Source organism: Lolium rigidum, chromosome 3 (assembly GCF_022539505.1).
Source record: "Lolium rigidum isolate FL_2022 chromosome 3, APGP_CSIRO_Lrig_0.1, whole genome shotgun sequence".
Classification (NCBI taxonomy): domain Eukaryota; kingdom Viridiplantae; phylum Streptophyta; class Magnoliopsida; order Poales; family Poaceae; genus Lolium; species Lolium rigidum.
This window is the reverse complement of record NC_061510.1, coordinates 7,767,476-7,774,025: the sequence shown is the minus strand read 5'-3', so window position 1 is coordinate 7,774,025 and position 6,550 is coordinate 7,767,476.

Below are 6,550 nucleotides of genomic sequence, written 5' to 3'. Positions count from 1 at the left end.
GATTGGATGTAGTACGGTAGTAGATTTGACACGAGATTGGAGAGTAAAATTCAGATTGAATAAGCACAACCAAAATCACTCTCCCCTCAGATGATTCAAACATAATAATCTCTAGATCGAGAAATCAATCCCAAGCCTATTCTGCGAATGAGCATGGGGCCGCCCCTTCATCTCTCGTCGAGGAGGCCGAGGCGACGATGTACCGGCGCTGCAACAGGAGGCGGTGGATCCAGAGCTTGAGACGGACATCGTCCTCAAGTACGGCACCAGCACGAACCCCCGCAGTTCCGGCCGCCGTCTCGTCGTCTCGCTGGAGGTCGAGCTCCGCCTTCCCCGCGGCTGGTGCAGCCGGTGCGCCTCTGGAAGTCCGCGTCGACGAAGTCAGTGTGGAGGACGCCGTCCCTGCTCGCCACCTCGTCGAAGCCTGGCCAACTGCCTGTGCTAATTTTCTGGATCTTGATCCAGTCCATGAGAGAAAGTATAGAAGAGAGAAAGCAGGAGAGTATATACGTATTGTATCCGCCAGGCAGCTTCTATCGAGCGATACCCAATAAAACTTCAGAATACCGCTTCGGCTAACACGCATCGCGAACAATTAACGAACGGGCAGATGGGAACCGGTAGTTACCGGCTCCGCTAGAAAATCCGCACTCAGGTCTCTACAAGTCGTGGTACATTCTAGTCCGACATGGCTTGTTACTCGGACGATATATCGATATGGACACAAACTCTCTGCCTAGCTAGGAGTAGCACGTAGAGCCAATCTCCCTATCCATTAATTCCACTGCAATCAATCGCATCGGCCATCGGGGTTCCCAGCTAGCTGCTAGCGATCGAGCCATGGAAGAGAGCGGAGCAGGCCATGGCTCATGCCCCCAGCCCCAGCCCCAGCCCCAGCCAGCCACAGCCCCGGCCGACCGCATCAGCTCCCTCCCAGACGATCTTCTTCTCCACGTCCTCTGCCACCTCGGCAACCCCGGCGCCGCCGCGCGCAAAACCCTCCTCTCCCGTCGCTGGCGCGGACTCTTTTCCCAACTACCTTCCGTCGACGTCACCGTCCGCGGCGTCCCGCTCGGCTCGATAGAGGACAAGCTCCGCCGCGCCGCCCACCCCGGGGTGCGCCTCCTCGACATCGCCGTCCCCGAACACGACCTGCCCACCACCGTCTCCTCGGAGCACAGGTTCCAAGACGTGCAGCAGGGCCCCTGCGGCACCCTCTCCTCCGTGCTCCGCGAAGCGGCGAGGATGTCTCCGGTGCAGCTCCGCTTCACGGTACCCCCGGACCTCACAATCTCGCCGAGGGACCGGTACGGCTCCATGGACCTGCCCCGCTTCAATCGCGCCACCTCCATTGACCTGCGCGTGCCACCGCATATTCCCCTCACCCACTCCCGAGCCACCACCGGGCAAGACCACTTCCCCCTGCTTGAGAGTCTCTCTCTCTCCGGCTGCCGCGTCGACCTCATCGCCCTGATTCCCCGGTGCCCGCGCCTGCGCGAGCTCACTGTGGTCACCGGCACGCCCGGCGACGTCGACTTCATCATCCAGTCCTTCTTGCTGCAGCGGCTCGTCGTGGACAGGGACAGCATTCTGACACGCCGCATCGTCGTTCAGGCACCCGAGCTCAAGCAACTGACCATGTCCTTGAACGCCAGCCGTGAGCTCTCGGTGTCCATCGTGGCGCCAATTGTCGAGAAGGTCTCGTGGCGGTGCTCGTACACCAGTGTGTTCCACGGGCTCGGTTTCTGGCGCCTCTTGGAGGTGAGCTTGGAGACGGCCGAGGGGCACGGATGGTGGGCTGGTTGCAGCTCCAATGCTGGCACCGGAGAAGAGGACGCGGGCTCGCCGCTCGCTCGAGTCAACGTTCTATCCTTGCGCCTATGTAGCTCCATCGTATGTCTCGTGTCATAATAACTTCACTAGATTTGGCTACTAGGTTAACCATATTTTTTTTTCCGACAAATTAGGTTAACAATATCCATCCATGATGACTCGTCAATTTCTTTTCTGCAGGGTTTATTGGGTTTCCAAGATGAAGATATCGGATTTGTGGCGGAGATATCGAAACATATGGTTACCGACTTCTCAGGTTTGGAGCTACATCTCACCACAAGGGGGCATGCCTTTGGATCGTTCGTGTGGTGTCTCCTTGGAATGCATCACATTAGTACCCCTACACGAAGCCTTAGGATTGTCCTGCTGAGAGGACCAAAGGTAATCTATCGTTGTGTTAGTACTAGCTAGTTCAGTATATGATACACTTGTGCGAAAAAATAATCTTTCATCGAACAAACAGAAAGTTAAGGTTCTGCATTTATATGTGAATCACATTTGTTTGTAGGTGATAGTAGCCTGTGGACCAGATTGTCCTTGTGATGGGCCCTCAGACTGGATCCTCAAACGTGTCTCCTTGCCAAAGCTTGAAAAGCTGGAAATCGAAGGGTTCGAAGGGGATGACCATGAGTTTGATTTCTTGAGATTGGTGTTCAGATGCGCACCGATGCTTACAAGAGTAACCGTGAGGCTGCCAGATCAGGTCACACCAAATGATCATTGGTGCACAAAACTACACGACATCTTCGCGGAGTATCCTTTTGTGGAAGGAAACATTGATCTTATTATTCCTGCAGGTAGTTAATCAGGTCGGCATCCTGCCACGATCATCTTATAATGCCACTCTTCTAGGGTTATACGAGGTAGTATTATATCAATGTAAATCCGTTAGTGGTCATGTGTACATGTTGGGGTATTTAACCCCAACAATATCCGTGCAATCAAGTGTGATGCAAATCTCTCTAGCATTATACAAGCATGTCACTAGATGGCACAAGCTTCGAATTTTGTACACCTGTTCCATTAGTGTCATCCAGGCCATGTAAACTCCTAGTATGGATGAAATGTGTCATCAGCATGCCAATTATTCAATCCAAACTGGCTTAGTTTCCATTCGTTGCTTGGAAGAAAAGTTAGAAATTATATAGCATGTTGTGCCGGTCCGTTTGTTATTTTTTACATAATGTTTTTCTAGTCCACCGAATTGAAGTATGCGTATGCCTCCTCTCCAATAACTGGTTGTATGTGCTATAATAGTGCAGAATTTTCCTCAAGTGAATATTATAGCTGAATTCGTGCATACATCATCCGATTTTTCTTTGTCAAGTTTTCAGTCTGCCTCGGCTTCCTTGATCCGATAAGATGGAAGAGAGTGACTCAGTTTATAAAAGAAACTGGAACAAAAAACCATAAAACAAAAGTTTCAGAAAGAACCATGTCTCTTCAAGCCAGCAAAATCAAAAGTAATTCACCTTGAAACGAATAAACATTTCATGCCAAATACACATCGATCACGCTAGAAATCGACGAGGAGAAGGCGCCAAGTGCTGCTGTGTATTATTTTCTCCGGATTCTCCACCTTTATATTATATACGGTAGTCAATTGAAGTACTCCTACAAATACAATTTGGTTACAACTCTAGTTCCACAACAAACATAGAAGCCGTTCTTTTCTAGGGGGGGGGGGGAGGGGGGGATTGTTTTGAGGGAAAACATAGAAACCGTTCGAGCGTAGATTACTAGCATAATATCCGTGCGTTGCACAAGTCAACAAATGATAAATAGTTCTTATAAAATATAAGATAAACAAAATATCCAGTTTTCAATTTTCATTGATATCAATTATTCGGTATTCTAGAACAAATTCGGGGTCTGGACTTCTAGAAGAAATTGGTGGGGAAAGACTTCTTCCATATGCCACTTGAGAAGCCGAAAAGAAGTTGGTTGCACCTCAAGATGGTTATGATACCTGTAGGCATCGCTGCCCCGAGAGGGTTTCGTCACCCGTCGGCATCAGTACCGCTATCGCCAGAGCACCGAGCTATCGCCCGGAAAAACCTCCGCACCACAACCGGTAACTTGGACCACCCGCTGTCACCAAGCCATGCCTCTAGGACACGATCTGGGAACCACATCCGCCAAAGCGCCGCCAACACCAGAATCTCTAGTCGCTCGCTCCTCGCTATCCACATGTAATTGATGGTTTTTCCAAAATCTATACGCCTCTACCAATTTTTTTTCTTTTCGAAATGGAGACTCTCGCCCCAGCCTCTGCATCGAGTGATGCATACAACTTTTATTGATGATTATTAAGTTTAAGTGTATGTTTTACAAAAGATTACATCATGGGTCACACAGGGTTAAGACATGAATCAACCATCTAAAGACAAGAGAAAACATGTGGCGACTCTGCGCTACCATGTTAATCTAAGATCAAAACGCCAGCTGAACTGGTTGTATATATCCCGTGCAACCTTCTCTAGCCGGTTGCACCTAATATCCAAATCCTCGCGTTTCTCCGTTGGTTGTAGGAAGGACCACATACGGATCCAATGTGTAGCCATTGGTATTGCTTGCATAAAAGAAATTGATTTTGCATTGTTAAATATATAAGGACCACATGCGCCTCTGCCAATGTGACACCCTTTCTTTTTTTCTTTTGCTTTAGGATTTCTTGATTACTCTATGAATGAACGTTCAATCCCATTGTTGTTTCCCGTTCGACAGTTGGCTACAAGAAGTGTATTCTAATGTGATAGATGCTATTTGTCTTACACATCAGCCTATTTGGATGTATGAAAGCGATACAATTTCTCTTATAAAAGGGTTAAGGTATGGAAACGATCGATACAATTATATTTCTGTAATAAAATGGTCAAGCACACACGCCCTACACATTCTTAGGCAGTGTACTCAAGAGTATGCAAAATCTTCAATGGAAATCTTTGTTACTCTGAAACCCATGTTTGAAAAATTGCATATATGTTTCCATATCTGTTGGGCTATGCGCGTGGATAGCAGCCCAGGCCCGGATGGCTTTGGCCCCGCGTTCTTCCGCACCTTACGGGATGTTGTCAGTCCAGACCTCATGGCCTTCCTTCAGGATTTCTACGACGGGGTGGCGCCCCTCGACGGGCTCAACCGAGCGTTTATTTCTCTCATTCCGAAAAAAGACGATGTGCTAACTGCAGATGGCTTCCGCCCCATCTCGCTTCAGAACTGTGTTATGAAGATTATCACGCGGATCCTTACGACGCGGCTACAGCACTACATCGAGCGCCTCATCTCCTTTGAACAGTCTGGATTTGTTAAGGGGCGGAACATTGTCGACAACTTCCTCTACGCCGCTGATGTGGTCCAAAGCTGCCACGCCCGAGGATCCCCGGCTGTGGTGCTCAAGCTTGATTTTAAGAAAGCATTTGACTCCGTCAACTGGGAGGCGTTGGATGCTATTCTGGGTGCACGTGGCCTCGGCCCCCTGTTTCGATCCTGGATCTCCGCAATTCTTAACACTGGGCGGACCGCTGTGCTGCTGAATGGTGTTCCCGGGCGATGGATTTCTTGCAAGAATGGGCTGCGCCAGGGGGACCCCTGTCGCCATACCTGTACTTAGCCGTCGCCGACCTCCTCCCCTGCCTCATCTCCATGGAGGCGGGTGGAGACCGCCTGTTGCACCCTCTTGTTGATGACCTTCCATGTCCTGTGATACAATATGCAGATGATACCCTACTGATCCTGAGAGCTGAACACTCCCAAGTCCGTCGCCTCCGCGAGCTCCTCGACCTCTTCTCACAGGCCACGGGTCTACACATTAACTTCCACAAGAGCACCTTCGTCCCCGTTGGCGGTGTCACTGCTGAGCTGGCCTCGGATCTTGCAAACATCCTCGGCTGTCCCGTCTCATCATTCCCGCAGACATACCTTGGATTGCCGCTCTCGGACCACAAATTGCCTACGGCTGCGCTGGAATTCCTCTCCGTCAAGATCTCCAAGCGCATCCCCGGATGGCGGACGTCCTTGCTCCCAATTGGCGGACGCCTTACCCTCACTACGGCAGTCCTGTCAGCCCTCCCGTCATTCGCCATGTCTGTTCTGCCAATCCCGAAAGGGACACTCTCAAAAATGGACAGACCTCGGCGAGCGATGCTCTGGAAGGCAAAAGATAAATGCTCCGGTGGTGACTGCCAAGTTGCATGGGACTATGTTTGCCGTCTACGGTCTGAAGGGGGCTGGGTGTTATCGATCTTGGTCTCCAGAACAAATGTCTCCTGCTGAAAGCGCTGCATGGTTTGTTCACCGGACGGGACTCCCCGTGGACCAGGTGGGTGAAGCGCAGTTACCTCAGTGCCCGCCCGCAGGTGGCCACCCCCGCTTGGAAGTGCTTCCAGTCGCTCATTCCACTATACCGCTCCATTACGAGAGTTGAACCCCGCGACGGGCGCGCCACCTCGCTGCGGCACGATGCTTGGACTCCGGCTGGGCCCCCTATCGGCAGCCCTCCCCGCGGCCTTCTCCCACTGCCTATGCCCCCTCGCCACTGTTGTCGATGCCCTCGAGAATGGTGCAGTTGAGGTTCCACTTGTTCACCGAGTTTCTGCAGCAGCCGCTGGCGAGATGGAGTTCATCCATGCTTGCCTCTCCCGGATCTCTCTCACTTCATCGACGGACATTCGCTCTGTATCGCTCGGCCCATTGACCGACTTCTTGATAACCCACA